The sequence below is a fragment of the Bufo bufo genome, chromosome 3 (assembly GCF_905171765.1).
Source record: "Bufo bufo chromosome 3, aBufBuf1.1, whole genome shotgun sequence".
Lineage (NCBI taxonomy): Eukaryota > Metazoa > Chordata > Amphibia > Anura > Bufonidae > Bufo > Bufo bufo.
In genome coordinates this window covers 247653653-247672669 of record NC_053391.1, presented here as the reverse complement: position 1 = coordinate 247672669, position 19017 = coordinate 247653653, and the positions used below count along the sequence as shown (strand labels likewise).

The window sequence follows — 19017 nt, the reverse complement described above, 5'->3', positions numbered from 1 at the left end:
AGTCACTTTCTGCCCCCGTCAGCTATCTCTACTCCCCGTCCACTGCCTCCTGTACCTTACGTACTCTGCCCTTCTATCCGTCCTGTCATCTTCCCCTCACCCCCAACTTTCCCCAGTGCTTACAACTGACCGTCCAGCTGTTCCAGAACTGCTGCAGAGAGACGGCTGTCTCCCCCTCTGCTCTGTAAGTCTGTGGAACTGTCCAAGCCGCAGTCCCAAAGGGGCAAGAAGAACAAGCGGCTACGACTGAACCAAGTGGTGAGTCAGAGGGGGAGAACTTCCAGATCGAAGCTGCAGAGCTGTTGTGTGAGAAAGGAAGGGAGAGCTGCCACATCGAAAGCCACAGAGATAGAGTTCAGAATGAGAATCTGAGCGGTGCCGTAGAGAGGACGGAAGGAGACGCTTACCGGGGAGGTGCGGGAGGAGACGTGTCAGCCGGCGGGCTGTGAGAGGATGACACGCAGGCTAGGGAGACAGGGCTATTGATTACACGGTGAGAAGAGACCGTGCTAATCGTAGTGCAGTCAGTGAGGAGGGGGCAACACAAGAAATTGGATGCTTATATAAGACAGGACACAAGGTCAGAGGAGGAGATAAGGAGCTGGGCAGTGTGACTGATAAGAGGATTGGGAAATGCCAGCCATGGTACAACAGGGGCCTGTTCTCTAAACCTATAGCCTCCTCAGGACCGGCCATAAAGAGGACCTGTCACATCCTGGCGCTAATACTAATGGCCTACATTGTATACCGACTGCTTGGTATCCCAGTATAGGCCCATGCACTTCAATAGGACTGAGCTGCGCCTAGGCCATGTGACCAATGAATGTGATGTCAAATGTGACCTTTGAACGTGACATCACTGGCCTAGGGTAAGTTGTCAGAAGGCCACAGCACTCACTGGAGCCTCCTTAGACAGTAAATCTGCAGGGGTCCCTGGTGTCAAACTCCCACCAATCAGATACTGATAACCTAATTATATGGAGCCGGCTGCTGCGGTGAGCCCACTCCATACGCGGCGGTGATTGAGGCATCTGTGAGGTAAGCCAGAGGTGCCTTCCAATCGGAGTCCCCACAGTGAAATTGTAGGGCTCCGATAAATTACCATGACAGCCTGGACCCTACTGAGGCTTCCTAGGACTGTCACAGTAACCTCCCTGCTAAGCTGTGCACAAGACACAGCTCAGCAGGGAGCATGTCAAAATCCTATTCCACCTAACAGAATCTCTATTAGGGTGAAGGCAATAAGGCATCAAAAGATCCCAGTTCTAGGAAGCTTATATTTATTAAGTGGAAAAAAAACAACACAAAATTAAAAGTTTAAATCAACCCTTTTGCAATTTTACATATTAAAATATATAACCATATTAAGTACTGCTGCATTCGAAAATGTCTGAACTATTCAAATATGTTTTTAAATTACCTTTTTAGTCACCTTGTCGCTCCAAAAAATTGAATAAGGCTACTTTTATACTTGCGTTGTTGTTTTCTCGCCCATTGGGGGACACAGGAACCGTGGGTATAGCTATGTCCTCTAGGAGGTGTTGACACTAGGCAGAAGCTGTTAGCTCCTCCCCTGGCAGCTTTACCCCCTCCAGCCTGGAGAGAGAGCTTTCGTTTTTTCTAGTGTCAATAGGAGGCAAGACCTCTCTGCTCTGCAGGGTAGCTCCTGAAGATTTTTTATTTTATTTTTCCTTCTTTTCAGGTGGGAAACAGTGGTCGCCTCGCCTCCCTGTTCTCCTGGGGGAGCACGCCAGCATTGGTCCGCCACGCTGCCTCCTCCCCCACAAGAAGACAAGGTGGACCAGGGCAGCCTCGCTCCCCTGCATCCCGCCAGCCAGAGGGTCACCTAGGTCCACCAAAGAGAAGACCCTCCCGCCGTACCAGACTCCTGCTACTATGGTGCTAGCTGCTGAGGAGGTGACCCTGCTGGAAGAGGTGACCTTATGGTTCCACTTAGGGAGGGTGAAGCGAAGAGGATGAAGATGAGGTGAGTACACGGGATTAAGTAAGTATGTTAACCCTCTCCCCCCTCCCTCCCTCTTTGGTGGCAATAGTTCTCTAGGGTTAACAGGGTGGTAATGTGCCTTGAATATAGATCAAGTCTCAGAAATATATGTTTTAACACGGGACTTTATTTATTGTAGCCCAGGACCCCCTCTCACTCCCCCTCTAGGTGGCTACGCGGGCACTTAAGGGGTTAATAACCAAACACAGCGGGAGGCCGAGCGCACCGCTGCGGACTGGGACCATGCACCGGTCGGACAGGCAGAGAAGGGAGCGGAGGAGGCTCCCCACTCCACTATATAGGTCGGCAACAGATATTCTGGTGTAATGCGCAGGTGAAGGAGCGTTGTATCTCCGGCTGGTCCCGCAGCTACCTCCAGCATCCGGGAGAGGGCACCGCTCCGGAAGGGTTAACGCCCAGACGATCGGCCGGGCACTGCAAGAGATTCCGGCCCGCGCTCTTCCCAGCCCCCGGTTGGTGGGATGAACACCCCCGATTGGTGGGTACAAGCGGGCGCTTCCGCTGACTGTTCCAGGTCCCTCTGCGCCCTGGCCAACGAACAGGCTCCCGGTCGGCCGTGCGCGTAAACTTAGGCCCCGGCTTCGCGGCTTACTAGGCCGTAGCTTCATCCACGGGGGTGGGGGTGCGCTCTGGCGTGAATTTTTCCCGCCTCACTCCCTCCCCAAGAAGCCGCTGGGCCCCGCCCCCGGTCCTCTAAAAGGCAGCTTAACCCTTTCTGGCCAGCCACCTCTTTAGGTCGGCAACAGATATTCTGGGGGTTCTATCTCCAGTACAATTTGCCTTACGTTGAAGCAGTTAACCCCTTTCTGAATCTCTGCCCACTTGACGCTGGGCATCACCGCAGGACCACCCTGTCTGTGTGGTACCAGGCTGGGCCCGTGTCCTTTAACGGACAAGGGAGGACCTCTCATAGTTCCCAATCCGCCCTCCAGGGTCGTTGGTTGATAATCCTCCACCTGCGCAGATCCAGGGAGGACAGCTGAAGTACTCCAATCCACCCTCTGGGTCGTGTGGTTGATAGTTCTCTAGCGCACTTCACAAGGACCTCTGGATTCCTAATCCGTTTGGTTGACAATTCTCCACCTGCGCGATCCAGTGCAGAACCTCTGGAAGTTCCCAATCCATCCTCCGGGGTCGTCTGGTTGATAATTCTCCACCTGTGCGATCCAGTGGAGAACCTCTAGAAGTTCCCAATCCATCCTCTGGGGTCGTTTGGTTGATAAATCTCCGTCTACGCAATCTGGTGGATGGACCTCTAGTTCCCACTCTACCCTCTGGGTAGTTTGTTTGATATATCCCCACCAGCGTAGCCTGCAACTGCCACGGGCAAGTTTCATAGAGGTAGAACTGCGCGCAAGCGGGCCAGAGCAGAACACATTTCTCCTCGGGTCACCTCTGTCTCGCTCAGACGCACCCTCCCATCCCTGGGGAGGTTCAGTCCGAGGGGGGGATCAGTGATTCGGGCTCACTTGAATCCGTTGCAATCTTCCAAGATTGCGTCCATGGTAGCCAGCAGTTCTTGTCGTCTGCATTACCCCCTTTCCTCAGGCGGAGTATTGCATCATTACTGCATACAATGCTCACCTTAGGCATTACCTCCTTCCATAGGTGAACTAACTGCTAGAGCGCTGTTTTCAGTGTCGCCCGTAGGCGTTCCCCCTTCCATAGGGGACGGAATCGCATTTCCACTCGGTACAGTACGTACCGTATGCATTAGCCTCTTCCATAGGTGGCGTTATGGCTTTATAGCTGGTTACAATGTTTACCGTAGGCATTACCCCTTCCTTGGGTGGAGTAATTGCACTCTCACAGGGTACTGGATTTGCCATATGCATTACTCCCTTCCATAAACGGCGCAATCTCTCTACCATTGCATTCAGTTCCTGCTGTATGCATTGCCACTTCCGCTAGCAGTACTTGTATGCATTACCGCTTCCATAGGCGGAGTAATTACACTACTATGGGATACAATACTTGCTTATATTTTGTCCCCTGCCATAGGTGGACTAAGTACAGTTACACTGGTTTTCAATGCTTGACGTATGCATCCCCCCTTCAGTAGGTGGCGGCATTGCATCCCCATTGGGTTCTGTACCTGCCGTATTCATTAGCCTTTCTCCTACCGCCCTGCTTCCTGTTGCATTACCCCCTTCCACAAGTGATCCGCTTACAGGGGAATACCTAAGCATCTTGGGTTGCTGCAGTTCAACTACGCCTTGGCTCTAGATGTTTTAGCATCTTTCACAGTGGGGCGTGGCAACAGTCGATACCCGCGGGTGCCGGTGCTCTGCATCTAGTGGTGTATGGGTGCCGCCAGTGGATACGGTAGCTGTTTCCCCATTGTATCCTTCTTATCTTTCGGTGCTGGTTTGGAGCATGGTTGTGACATCCTCTGTCCTCCCAGAGGGGTTGCCTGCAACACTTATGTGTCCCATCTCCATGGGCCTCCTCGGTTCCAGTCGGTCATGATACTGTTCTCATGAATACGCCATTGCGCATAATATGGGGAGTACGTTCCATTCGAGTGTTCACTGACTCTGTAATCCCCCTCAGCTGGGGGTTGTACCCTGATGCTAGCTTGCTGTTGCTCCTGTTCAGAGCCCTTCCAAGGTAAAGTGTTAGAGGCTAGCTCTACTTAACTGGGGCAGTATGGTGCCATGGCTTCTACGGGATAGCCTCAGGCCTCCCCCTCAGTTTTGCGCCGACGGGGCAGGCGCTGGCTACTACTGGGGGAGTGGTATTTGCGTTACCACTACATACTATGGTTCTTACTGCACAGCTCCTTCCTCATGTGGCAGATTCTTCTAGCACTGAATTGGTGGCCTCTGCGGTGTGGCCCCCTCCTCCGCTGGGGTATGGGCTAGCGATACAGTTGTGGCTCCCCTTGCTTGGCTTCCTCCTCAGTCTGAGTTTTTGGCACAGCCACTAAATCCCTGGCTGCATCTGAATTTGCACGGGGTATTCTTTTGTGGCCTTCTATTTCCAGACCCGGCTGGTGGGCTGTGGCGCACTCCACATCTCTCCTTCTACAGGTGGATCCTTTCCTTTGGCCCTGGGTGTGCTACCTGTATCTACATTACCTCTCTTAAGACATGACTAATGTCTAGGTCACGTCAACCCTCTGGTGATCATACTTTCCACCGCCCATTCCGGGGGTAGACTACGAGACTCCCCACGCCAGACACAGTGGGGTTGCTGTCACGTCTTGCCACGCTGATAAACGTTCTATTCATGGAATGGAACACCCTTTCTATTTCTTCTTCCTCCTCGAACAGAATGGTTGCCGGCCTCTCCCTTCTGTATTCCTGGACTGCGGAAGGTGTTCGAGGTGATCTGTCTGCGTTGGAGTCGCCTGGACGGGGACTTGATGGCCTCGAGACTCACTCGGAAGCTTGGACGCCCTGTTCTCCCCTTGGCAGGGGTTCTCCCTCCTTTACGTTTTCCCCCCTTCCCCCTCCTACCCAGGGTTCTACGGAAGATCAGTATGTAGGGTATTCCGACTATCCTAGTCGCCCCGGGGATTGGCCGTTGCACGTGGTACGCAGACCTCGTTCTCCTTCTAGGAGACGTCCTTAGTCACTGCCACTCAGAGATTACCTTCTTTTAGAGTCCATCCGTCTTCCATCAGTATTTAAGGTCTCTTTGTTTGCCGACGTGGCTATTAAAACCGCCATTCTGACTCGAAGAGGTTTTTCGACGGATGTCATCCGCAAGCCTGCATCGTCCGTGATCTATTATGGGACCTGGAGGTCCTTCCTGGTTTTCTGTGAAAGCCGAAATTTTCCGCCACTTCGTTTTTCTCTCCCACGGTCCTGTGCTTTCTACAATCAGGGACGTTGTCAGAGCTCTGAAGATCTATTTAGCAGCCTCCGGTCCCTTCCGCCGTACGGGCCCCTTTTTGTCATTCCAGAGGGTCCTCGAAAGGGATTGGCGGCTTCCAAGGCGGCGATCGCCACTAGATCCGGTCTGCAATTGCTGAAGCATACCGCGCCCGAAGCAGGGTTCCGCCCTTAGGTGTCATGGCTCACTCCACCAGAGTGGTGGGCGCATCTTGGGCTCGGAGGAATCGTGTTTCGGCTGCACAATTGTGTAAGGCGGATACTTGGTCCTCCTTACACACATTCACAAACTTTTACCAAGTGCATACTTTTGCATCGGCGGAGGCTGCCTTAGGCCGCATGGTCTTGCAGGTGGCAGTTTCTTAGATGCCTGCAGGGACGATTGCTTACATGGGTCTGTGGTTTTTCCCTCCCTGTGGACTGCTTTTGGACGTCCCATGGTTCCTGTGTCCCCCAATGAATATGGGCGAGAAAAGTAGATTTTTGTATAACTTACCAGTAAAATCTCTCTCACGCTCTTCATTGGGGGACACAGCACCCACCCAGTATTGTTGTTCGGCCACAGTTGTGGCAGTTGCTGGTTTTGAACCCCGTTGGGCCTTTTGGCATGGTTGGTGTTCCATGTTTTTTTTTGGTTGGCTTGCTTCTCCTACTGCTTGTGCACAAACGGAAGCTCTCTCTCCAGGCTGGAGGGGGTATAGCTGCCAGGGGAGGAGCTAACAGCTTTATCTAGTGTCAACGCCTCCTAGAGGACATAGCTATACCCACGGTTCCTGTGTCCCCCAATGAAGAGCGAGAAAGAGATTTTACTGGTAAGTTATACAAAAATCTCCTTTTCCTGATATTGAGATCCGGCAGAGGGTCTCCATACTGGAAAAAACGTTTCTGTTTCGTGCTCATGCATTCTGAATGGAAAGAGATTGGTTCAGGATGCATCAGGATGTCCTCCGTTGCGGCAGCATTCCGTTTCGTGACTGGACACAAAACTGCTGTAAGCTGCGGTTCTGTGTCATAAAAACAGAAAAATTCCGGTATTGAGATCCTTTGCTGGAAAGTAGCCTAAGGGCTCGTTCACACGAACATATTTTGGGTTCCGTATACGGGACGTTTCCTGCGTTCCGCATACGGTACCATTCATTTCAGTGGGTCCGCAAAAGATGCGGACAGCAATCTGTGTGCTGTCCGCATCCGTTGCTCAGTTCCGTGGCCCCGCAAAAATTATGAGGCATGTCCTTTTCTTGTCCGTTTTGCGGACAAGAATAGGCATTTCTATAATGGCCTCTTGTTCCGTTCCGCAAATTGCAGAAGGCACACGGTCGTGTGAACGAGCCCTAACAGTGATCAAAAAGTTGTACATACCACAAAATTGGTACCAATAAAAAGTAGTTTGTTCCACAAAAAACAAGCTCTCATGCAGCTCTGTAGACTGAAGAATATTTTTTTATTATTATGGCTGTGAGAAAATAGCGTTACAAAGAAAATGTAGATTTTTCAAAAGTTTTTTTTTTTTAAGTAATAAAACAAAATAAAAACTACACACGTTTGGTATCGCCGTATTCATCTTGAGCTGCAGAATAAGGCCGTCATGTTATTTTTAGTACACAGTGAACGCTGTCATGTCAAAACCCAAAAAACGTTGGCTGAATTGTGGGTTCATTTTTTTTTTTTCCAATTTTACCCCACAGAGAATGTTTTCCCATTTTTCCAATACAAGACATGGTAAATAATTTTGCTACTGAGAGAAAAACATGTGATTTATACTAAAATGAGCGCGCTGATTTCAAATATGAACTCGGAATTTGCCTGACACGTCTAGATTTTAGGTACATGAAAAGCCTATTCAGTTATAATATTAATGCATTATATTGGAGATATTCCAATGGACATGTCCAGACCTGTCCGGACGCACTCAGGCTGATGTCAGCAGAAAGTATATAAGGAAGATTTTGATAAAGTGATTTGTTATAGTGCTATCAGTTTTGAAACTTAAGATGGATAAACGCAAATGTGTTAACGATCCAGACAATTTCTGCTACATATGTGGCAAATACTTATGATCAGCGCAAGAATCTGACAAAGCGAGTGCGTCTTGTAGCTTGGGATGCATTTGTGCTAGTAGTGCAGAACTTCCTTGGGAACAGAGGAGCTGTAAACTACGCTGAATTAGTAGACAACATGCTTACAGCATATGAACAACTTGGCTGCCGAATGTCATTGAAAGTGCATTTCTTACATTCCCATCTTGACTTTTTCCCACCCAATTTGGGACACGTAAGTGACGAACATGGAGAGCGGTTCCATAAAGGTATTTCTACAATGGAGAACAGGTATCAAGGCCGCTGGAATCCCAACATGATAGGGGACTACTGCTGGTTTTTCGCAATGGGAAAATATGAGTGTTCACAAATGCAAAAGCAGATGCCTGAAGCACTTTTAACCCCTTAGGGACGCATGACGTACCGATACGGCATGTTTCCCGAGTCCTTAAGGACCCATGACGTACCGATACGTCATGAGTTTAAAATGAGATTGCGGCGCTGCCGATTCTGATCCCCGCAATCCCTGACCGCGGGGATCAAACTTTAAAATGCCCCAAATAGAGTTTTATTCACCCTCCCTGCACCCCCGAATGATTTTATGGCGGCGGGTGGTGCAGGGGGGTGTTGCGGGCGGTGCGGGATTCGGGCGGCGCGGCAGGCGGGATCGCGATCCCCCGCCCGCCTCCTCTTGAATAATCATTGGTGTACAGTGGTTATACCAGAGTGTCAGCACATTGCTCTGGTATAAACGTTTATACTCTGGTATAAACGGCTGACATCTGTGATGCAATGTCAGCCGTTTAACCCTTTCCATACCGCGGTCCGTACGGTAAGAGGGGGCTCCCTCCCTCTCCCATCGGGGGGCTGCTGTACCTCTGCAGCCCCCCGACAGGATGGGGTCACAGAGGTAGTGAGCCCCCCTCCTTACCCGTCTGCGCAGTTGTGACCACAACTGAGCAGACGGGGAAGGTTCCCATGGCAACAGGACGCCTTCTCAGGCATCCTGCTGTCCATGGTGCTGAACAGATCTGTGCTAAAGGCATAGATCTGTTCAGACAAAGTGTAAGTAAAATACAGTACAGTACACTATATATTGTACTGTACTGTATTATGCAGACATCAGACCCACTGGATCTTCAAGAACCAAGTGGGTCTGGGTCAAAAAAAACAAACATTTATCACGGATTAAAAATTAAAAAAATAAAATTCCCTACACATGTTTGGTATCGCCGCGTCCGTAACGACCTGATCTATAAAACGGTCATGTTACTTTCCCCGCACGGTGAACGCCATAAAAATAAAATAAGAAAAACTATGAGGAAATTGACATTTTGCCCACCTTACTTCCCAAAAAAGGTAATAAAAGTGATCAAAAACGTTGCATGTACGCCAAAATAGTACCAATCAAACCGTCATCTCATCCCGCAAAAATCATACCCTACCCAAGATAATCGCCCCAAAACTGAAAAAAACTATGGCTCTTAGACTATGGAAACACTAAAACATGATTGTCACGAGGGTGTCAAGAGCCACACCTGACTCCGTTATACCCGGGGTCAGGAAGTCGCAGCGGGTGGCTGCGCGCTCTATGTAGAAAGATTGTGCTGTTTCTTTATGGTAGCTTTCTGGGTTTGCCTTGCAACCCTTTTTGGCTCACTCAGGGATCCGTAGCTCCTTCTCCTCAGCTGTTTCTTGTCCAGCACTCCCAACCTCCTTATATTCCCATCTCCCACTTCTCTGGTTGCCAGATATAGAGCTTCCTGCCTGGACTTCTATACTGACCCACTGGAGCTGTGTAGCTGTGTTCCCTGGTTGTTGTTCCAGAACGTTACCCTCCGGATCCCTGTTGGACCTTGGTGGTCTGCTGTTGTCGCCCACCTGGGATTATATGTTTGTCTGTATTGTCTGTCCTCTCCTTGGTGTTTTCCTCTTAGTGTCAGTGGTGCGGACTAGTGATCCCACCGCCCCGTTCACTACATAGGGCTCATCTTAGGGAAAGCCAGGGTTTAGGCACGTGATCGGCGTACGGGTGAGGAACCCGTCTAGGGACGCCAGGACAGTCAGGTGCCAGCCGCAAGGTGAGTCAGGGGTCACCATCTTTCCCTCTCCCTTGGACAGGGCCTTCCCATTTCCCTCCCTTTGCGTGACGCCGGTCATTACATTATATCTGGCCCTTATTTTGTGTAGGTAAAAAAAACAAAAAAAAAAAAAAAACCTTTTTCTTTCTACCTACTTAGAATCCAGTATGGATCCAATTGCTGCTTTGTCAAAGCAACTTCAAGGCCTGTCTTTGGAGGTGGCAGGATTGAAGGCGTCGGTCCTCCAGCAACAGCAGCAATTACAACAGACCGCAAGCCCAGCGGTTGCTACAGGTAACCAGGTTGTTGCAGAACCCAAGGTTGCTCTTCCTGACAGATTTTCTGGGGGAAGGGACAAATTTGTGACGTTCCGTGAGGCCTGTAAATTATATTTTAAGTTGCGCCCTTACTCCTCTGGTAATGAGGAACAGCGGGTGGGGGTTGTTATTTCCCTGCTTCAGGGGGACCCGCAATCCTGGGCGTTCTCTTTACCCGCTGATTCCCAGGCTCTCCGGTCAGTGGATGAATTTTTTGGGGCCTTGGGTCTCATATATGACGACCCTGACCGAGTCGCACTGGCTGAATCAAAATTACGGAGACTCCTACAGGGAGAGCGGCCAGTAGAGGAGTATTGCTCAGAGTTCCGTAGGTGGGCTACGGATACCCAGTGGAACGACCCGGCTCTCAGGAGTCAGTTCTGCTCTGGGTTATCCGAAAGGATTAAGGATGCACTTGCGCTGTATGAGACTCCCTTTTCCCTTGATGCGGTTATGTCCCTTGCTATCAGAATAGATAGACGTCTTAGGGACAGATTGAAAAAAACGGAGCAATTGGTAACCCCTCCCAAGCAGCAGTCAGTCTGTACGGACTTAGACGAGCCTATGCAGCTAGGAGGAACTACTCGTCAGGTCCATCCTCCTGAGGCTCGCCGTAGGCGTGGGGTTTGTTTTTTCTGTGGGGAGAGGGGTCATTTTATTAATGTCTGTCCTTCCTTCCTCAAAAACAAAAGACCGTCGGAAAACTACTAACCCTAGGCTGTGTGGAGGATGTCAGCCGGGGGGTATACGTTTCCTCCATACGAACATCGCAATTTGTGTTGCCAGCGGTTGTTGTTTTTGGTGTTAAGACAGAGACTATTTCTTTCTTCCTAGACAGTGGAGCAGGAGTAAATTTGATAGATACCGATTCTACAAAGAGGAGTGGTTGTCTCTGCGGTACACTCTGTTCTGGAGGGGAAGGTGTTAGAGGCCCAGGGGGAAGCCCCGGTCTCTTGCCCCTCAGAGAAATTGTTTGTACCGTTGAACCTGCGTCTCGAATTATTAAAGGAACATCATAATTCGGCACTTGCTGGGCACCCGGGTAGTAAAGCAACCTTGGAGCTATTGTGTCGTCGTTTTTGGTGGCCAAGGTTGCGTCAGGATGTAATGGATTTTGTGTCTTCTTGTTCTACTTGTGCGCGCGCGAAAGTCTCTCATACACGTCCTGCAGGGTCTTTATTGCCACTTGTCATTCCCAATAGGCTATGGACACATCTGTCAATGGATTTTATCACTGACTTAGCTTTGTCTGCGGGTAAAACAGTTATCTTGGTAGTAGTGGACAGGTTTAGCAAAATGGTACACTTCATTGCGTTACCCGCACTACCTAATGCTAAGACTCTTGCTCAGGTATTCATCAGTGAAATCGTGAAGCTTCACTGGGTCCCTTCCGATGTTGTTTCGGATCGGGGAACCCAGTTTATTTCTAAGTTTTGGAAAGCTTTTTGTTCCCGTTTGGGGGTACACTTGTCCTTTTCCTCAGCTTTCCATCCTCAGTCGAATGGACAGACTGAGCGTACCAACCAAAACATTGAGACATATCTAAGATGTTTTGTGTCTGAAAACCAAGAGGTGTGGTCATCATATTTACCGTTAGCCGAGTTTGCCATAAATAATCGCCGTCAGGAATCTACTGGTAAGTCACCATTTCTTGGTGCATATGGTTTTCATCCCCAATTCTGTACTTTCAAAGAGGGGGGGTCTTCTGGGGTTCCCGAAGAGGAACGGTTTTCATCATCTCTTTCATCGGTATGGCAGAAAGGTGCAAGCTAACTTGAAAAATATGGGAGGTAAATATAAATGCATGGCTGATAAGAGACAGTCGCCAGGTCCGGACCTAGGAGTGAATGACTATGTGTGGTTCTACTAGGAATATTAAATTAAAGGTTCCCTCTTGGAAACTGGGTCCTAGGTTCATTGGCCCTTACAAAATAGTAGCCATCATTAACCCCGTGGCTTTTCGCCTGGAGCTACCTCAGACTTTTAAAATCCATAACGTCTTCCATAAGTCGTTACTCAAGAAATATGTTCCACCTCTAGAACCATCACCGCTGCCACCTCCTCCTGTTGTTGTGGATGGTAATCTAGAGTTTCAAATATCCAAAATTGTTGATTCTCGTCGGGTCCGCAAGCCGCAGCCTAAGTGGGAAGTTGCAGAAGGTGCATGCAATTACGTCAAAGGACGCACCAGACTTGGTTGAGTGGCTCACTCAGCCTTCCACTTCTGCACCCTCCTCATCCTCTCTATCTGCACCCTCTTCACTCTCTGCTGTGTGCACCCCCAAAGACACCACCACCACCATATCCCCTCCGCAGGAATTATTTTCCCATCCATTACAAGACCTTACCGATGCGCACCCATTATTGGCATCGGATCAGGAAGGAGGTATCAACGGTCGCCACACAGTCTGACGACGGTACCCAGATCAGCCCAAGGAGGGTGGTCCCTGCTGTTGCTGCCTACTCCGAGATCTCTAATGTCAGTGGTGGTGAAGGTGACGAATCCGATGATGACATGTCGATGACATCACGTGGGTGCCCACAAGAGAGGAAGAGGAGGGGAGTTCAGAGGGAGAGACGGAGCAGCAGATAGGGAGGAGAAGCAGGCAGAACTTACAGTGCACAGGAGGCAGAAAGCAGACTGCTAATGTATCTGGAACGAGCCATCCACCATGCACGGTCACATCTGGCGCTCCCAGGACGCCGACACATGGCTCCGCAGTGTGGGCTTTTTTTAACGTATCCGATGCTGACAATAGTGATGCCATCTGCAGCCTGTGCTGTCAATGCATAAGTCACGGTAAGCCCAACACTCACCTAGGGACGACCGCCTTAAGAAGGCACCTGGCCTCCCATCACCGAGTCCAGTGGAAGCAAAACCGTCAGAACCCACAAAGCCACACTCCAGGTGCTCCCCGTCCTGCCTCTTTTCCTTCTCCTCTCAGTTGACCTCCATTCCACCGTGCCGTCGTCACTTTCATCTGGCAAAAGGCAGGTTTCCTTCCCCCAAATGTTTGAGCGAAAAAAGATGATAACGCCAGATAACCCTCTTGCCCAACGGCTGACCGCTGGCTTGTCAGAACTGCTAGCCCGCCAACTACTGCCATATAAACTGGTGGACTCGGAGGCCTTTAGAAAATTTGTGGCCATTGGAACACCGCAATGGAAGGTCCCCGGAAGGAAATATTTCTCCCAGAAGGGCATCCCAGAGCTATATGGCCACGTTCAGCAGCAAGTGAATGTATCTCTGGCACACAGTGTCGGTGCCAAGATACATATGACCACAGACACTTGGTCTAGCAAACATGGGCAGGGAAAGTACATAACTTTTACTGCCCACTGGGTGAACCTTCTGACGGCCGCCAAGCATGCAACCCGTGGCACCCATGTAGATTTGGTGTTACTGCCACAGATTGCATGCAGGCCTGCCTCTTCCTCTGCTCCTCCTACTCCATCCTCCCTCTCCTCCTCGGCCGACTCCTCCTTTTCTGCTGCTACCGTCTCTTCTGCTGGACCCCCCAAGCTCCCCAGAACCTGTTCGACGTGCCAGGTGAGACGTTGCCATGCTGTGCTGCATCTGTTGTGCCTGGAAGCCAAGAGCCACACCGGTCCTGCACTCCTTTCAGCTTTGCGGTCACAGGCTGATCAGTGGCTAACCCTGCTCAATTTGACAGTTGGTAAAGAGGTGTGCGACAACGGTGCCAATCTGCTGAGCGCGCTGAAACAGGGCAAAATGACACATGTGCCGTGCATGGCACATGTCCTGAACTTAGTCATGCAGCGATTCGTTGCCAAATACCCCAGGGTCCAGGACGTCTTGCGGCAGGTCAGGAAAATCTCTGGCCATTTTAGAAGATCTTACACGACCATGGCTCGCCTTGCTGACATTCAGCAGCAACACCATCTGCCCGTCAAACGTCTGATTTGTGATTGCCCGACGCGATGGAACTCCACCTTGTGTATGCTTGATAGGCTGCTCCAGCAGAAACATGCAGTTAACGACTACCTGTACGAACTCTGCGGCAGGACAGGTTCTGGGGAGATTGTTTTTTTTTCACTGCGCCAGTGGCTGCTCATGTGCAACGCATGCAGACTTCTGCGGCCATTTGATGAGATCACCAAACTGGTCAGTCGCAGCCAGGGCGCCATCAGTGACATCGTACCTTACGCCTTCTTTCTGGAGTGTGCATTACATTGTGTTATTGATAAAGCCGTCGAGGAGCAGGAAGATGAGGAAGTCGTAAATGCTGGATTATTTCCAGGGGGGCTACTCCATCTGAGACAAGTCAACAACAGGAGTCTGAGGAGGATGGTGCCAGGGTGGAGGAGGAGCAAGAAGAGCATGCTTTAAACGTTTCTGGGATCCCTGGTGTTGTCCGTGGCTGGGGGGAGGAGAACGAGGATGACATTATCCTGGATGATGAGCAGGAGCCAGGCCACTCCACCGCTTCCAGTTTAGTGCAAATGGGGGCCTTCATGCTCCAGTGTTTGAAGAGAGACCCCCGTATAAAAAGCATAAAGGGGCAAGGACCTGTACTGGGTGGCAACGTACTTAGACCCCCGGTACAAACACAAAATGGCGGAAATGTTACCACCATCACAGAGGGCTGTCAGAATGCAGCACTTCCAGGCCTTGCTTCGAGAAATGCTGCATTCTGCTTTTGCAGGCGCTGGCAGAGGAATTTCCACTCACAGAGAAACCGTTGCGGGTACCAATCCTTCCCCGCATGAAAGAAGAGGACGGTTTGAAGATGTGTTGGTGACTTCGGATATGAGATCATTCTTGCAGCCAACCTATCGACAGACGTCCTCCAGATCCAGCCTCAGGGAACGCCTAGACCGACAGGTGTCCGACTACATCGGGTTAACGGCCGATGTGGACGCTCTGAGAAGAGATGAACCCCTTGACTACTGAGTGTGCAGGCTTGACCTGTGGCCAGAGCTGGCACAATTTGCCATGAAACTGTTGGCTTAACCCTCGTCCTGTCTGAAAGGACGTTCAGCGCAGCAGGGAGGATCGTTACCGATAGGCTCACTTGCCGAGCTCACGACAGTGTGGACTACCTCACATTTCTAAAAATTAATGAGGCATGGATCTCTGAGGAATTCAACACATGTGACGACCACGTTTGATTGAATTTCCTCATGACAGCCCACAAATATCCGCCACCACCCAGAACAAATCATGGTCCCTGTCTTAGGTAAATACAGCGGCATAAAAGGCCTTTTATGTCCGTTGAATGACAAATTTTTGGGGCCTATACTGGCCGACAGTTACATATTTATCCTGTGACCGCCTAATGTACCTCCAGCTAGGGGTGGGCGATATGGCCTAAAATCTATATTGTGATATAATTTGAAGTATGTGCGATATGCGATATATATTGCGATATACAGTCAGGTCCATAAATATTGGGACATCGACACAATTCTAAAATTTTTGCCTCTATACACCACCACAATGGATTTGAAATGAAACAAACAAGATGTGCTTTAACTGCAGACTGTCACCTTTAATTTGATGGTATTTACATCTAAATCAGGTGAACGGTGTAGGAATTACAACCGTTTGCATATGCGCCTCCCACTTGTTAAGGGACCAAAAGTAATAGGACAATTGGCTTCTCAGCTGTTCCATGGCCAGGTGTGTGTTATTCCCTCATTATCCCTATTACAATGAGCAGATAAAAGGTCCAGAGTTCATTTCAAGTGGGCAATTTGCATTTCGAATGTGATGCTGTGAACTCTCAAGATGAGATCCAAAGAGCTGTGACTATCAGTGAAGCAAGCCATCATTAGGCTGAAAAAACTAAACAAACCCATCAGAGAGATAGCAAAAACATTAGGCATGGCCAAAACAACTGTTTGGAACATTCTTAAAAAGATAGAACGCACCGGTGAGCTCAGCAACACCAAAAGACCACGGAAAACAACTGTGGTGGATGACCGAATAATTCTTTCCCTGGTATAGAAAACACCCTTCACAACAGTTTGCCAGATCAAGAACACTCTCCAGGAGGTTGGTGTATGTGTGTCAAAGTCAACAATCAAGAGAAGACTTCACCAGAGTGAATACAGAGGGTTCACCACAAGATGTAAACCATTGGTGAGCCTCAAAAACAGGAAGGCCAGATTAGTTTGTCAAACGACATCTAAAAAAGCCTTCACAGTTCTGGAACAACATCCTATGTACAGATGAGACCAAGATCAACTTGTACCAGAGTGATGGGAAGAGAAGAGTATGGAGAAGGAAAGGAACTGCTCATGATCCTAAGCATAACACCTCATCAGTGAAGCATGGTGGGGGTAGTGTCATGGCGTGGGCATGTATGGCTGTCAATGGAACTGGTTCTCTTGTATTTATTGATGATGTGACTGCTGACAAAAGCAGCAGGATGAATTCTGAAGTGTTTCGGGCAATATTATCTGCTCATATTCAGCCAAATGCTTCAGAACTCATTGGACGGCGCTTCACAGTGCAGATGGACAATGACCCAAAGCATACTGCAAAAGCAACCAAATAGTTTTTTTAAGGGGAATGTTATGCAATGGCCAAGTCAGTCACCTGACCTGAATCTGATTGAGCATACATTTCACTTGCTGAAGACAAAACTGAAGGAAAAATGTCCCAAGAACAAGCAGGAACTGAAGACAGTTGCAGTAGAGGCCTGGCAGAGCATCACCAGGGATGAAACCCAGCGTCTAGTGATGTCTATGCGTTTCAGACTTCAGGCTGTAATTGACTGCAAAAGATTTGCAACCAAGTATTACAAAGTGAAAGTTTGATTTATGATTATTATTATGTCCCATTACATTTGGTCTCTTAACAAGTTGGAGGCACATATGCAAACTGTTGTAATTCCTGCACCGTTCACCTGATTTGGATGTAAATACCCTCAAATTAAAGCTGACAGTCTGCAGTTAAAGCACATCTTCCAATCATCATCATACATGTCCCTCAGAGCCAGAGCCCCATGGCATTTGCCATCATCATCATACATGTCCCTCAGAGCCAGTGCCATCAGCCCCATTGCATTTGCCATCATCATAATACATCTCCCTCATAGCCAGTGCCATCAGCCCCATGGCATTTGCCAACTGCCATCATCATACATGTCCACCAGAGCCAGTGCCATCAGCCCCATGGCATTTGCCATCATCAGACATGTCCCCCAGAGCCAGTGCCATCAGATCAGCCCCATGGCCATCCTTTGCAAATAGATCCCCCCCCCCCCCCGATCCTCCAGCCCCCCCAGAAGAATCGCTGTTATTATACTTACCTTTCCTGCAGGGTGCTCGGCAGCAGCTGGCTGATGGAGTCCGCAGGTGTCGCGACTTCTTCCCAGCATGCATTGGGTGGGACCTGACGTCACACACAGCGTCAACACACACAGCGTCAACCAGTGGGCTGACGCTGTGTGCACGCCAGGCCCTGGTCAGTACAGCGCGATGCGGACTGCGGAGTCGGGAGGCCACGGAGTGGTGAGTGAAAAGCTTCTTCAATTTACTACCGCTCCGTATTCATATCGTGGTCCGGCGATATATGCGATATAGACAAAATCTGTATCGTTGCTCAAATTCATATTGTGCATATCGCCCACCCCTACCTCCAGCCACAGAATCCAAAGTTCTTTGCTGTCAGGTGAATGCCTATTGGCTAATTTTTGGGGCCTGTACTGGCCGACAGTTACATATTTATCCTGTGACCGCCTAATGTACCCCCAGCCACACAATACAAAGTTCTGTGCTGTCAGGTGAATGCCTATTGCCTAATTTTTGGGGCCTGTACTGGCCGACAGTTACATTTTTTATGTCTAGCCACATAATCACAGCCTTGTCTCACTCCTCTGCCTCTTATTATGGTGGCCTATAAAACGCATTCACCATGAGGACCTAATGTCACAGGGTCATGTAACTGTGCCCCCAACCCTGTACTGTGCTCCTCACCCCGTACTGTGCCCCCTTATACCCTGCATTGTGCCCTCTTACCACACCCTGTGCAGTGCCCCTAGTCATTCCCTGTACTGTGCCCTCTTTTATTCGGTCACAGTATGGCGGTGTTATCCGGCCACTGTACAGAGGTGTTATCCGGTCAATGTATGGCGGTGGTATCCAATATCTGGATGGCCATAACTGTATCCCTTTCCCTGCTCATGCCATCCGTTTTTAGACCTGGCATGAGCGGGAAAAATATGCAGATTGCGGTGCAGATTTCTGTGTCAGAAATACGCCTAACATAGACGTATTTCTATATAATAAATGATCACCTAATTGTATTATTATTCGGGGGTAGGGCTAATATCTTTAGATTATATAGATTCTAGTGTATTATACTATGCCCTGTATTTCCCAGTAGAAAATGATCCTTGGGAAACACAGTTCTCATCCATGACCACCAGAACCAGTTAGCGCTCTGCCAGTACATGGCGGCCTCCCCTCTCCGCCACTCTGCTCGGATGTGTATTGGTTCTTATTCTGACACTAGGGCTGGGTTCACATCCTATTTTAGCAATCCATTTAATGCATACCAAAAATTTATACATTAACAGATGCCTCAGACTGATACCATACAGTGGCGTCCGTTCACTATACAGTTCCATGGTAGAAAAAAAATGTACGTTAACGTATGCATTTTTTTGATAGACTCTGCAAGATACAAAAACGTGGAGTGCTGCACATTTGTATACATCAAACCGATAGGAAATAAAAATTTTCTAG

General features: G+C 49.3%; 1 protein-coding gene across 4 annotated transcripts in view; it reads right to left on the bottom strand.

The window, feature by feature from the left end:
* The window catches only part of AMPD2 (adenosine monophosphate deaminase 2), a 274354-nt gene that overhangs the window by 143855 nt on the left and 111482 nt on the right, over positions 1 to 19017 (bottom strand). Inside the window, exon 1 of one of the 4 annotated variants that reach the window (XM_040424080.1) lies at positions 408 to 550. The exons of 2 other annotated variants lie outside the window; for them this stretch is intronic. The gene's annotated coding sequence lies outside the window, so the exon portion shown is untranslated. Of the gene's footprint in view, positions 1 to 130; positions 272 to 407; positions 551 to 19017 lie in introns of those variants that run through there. One more of the 4 variants, XM_040424079.1, reaches the window with a different exon arrangement.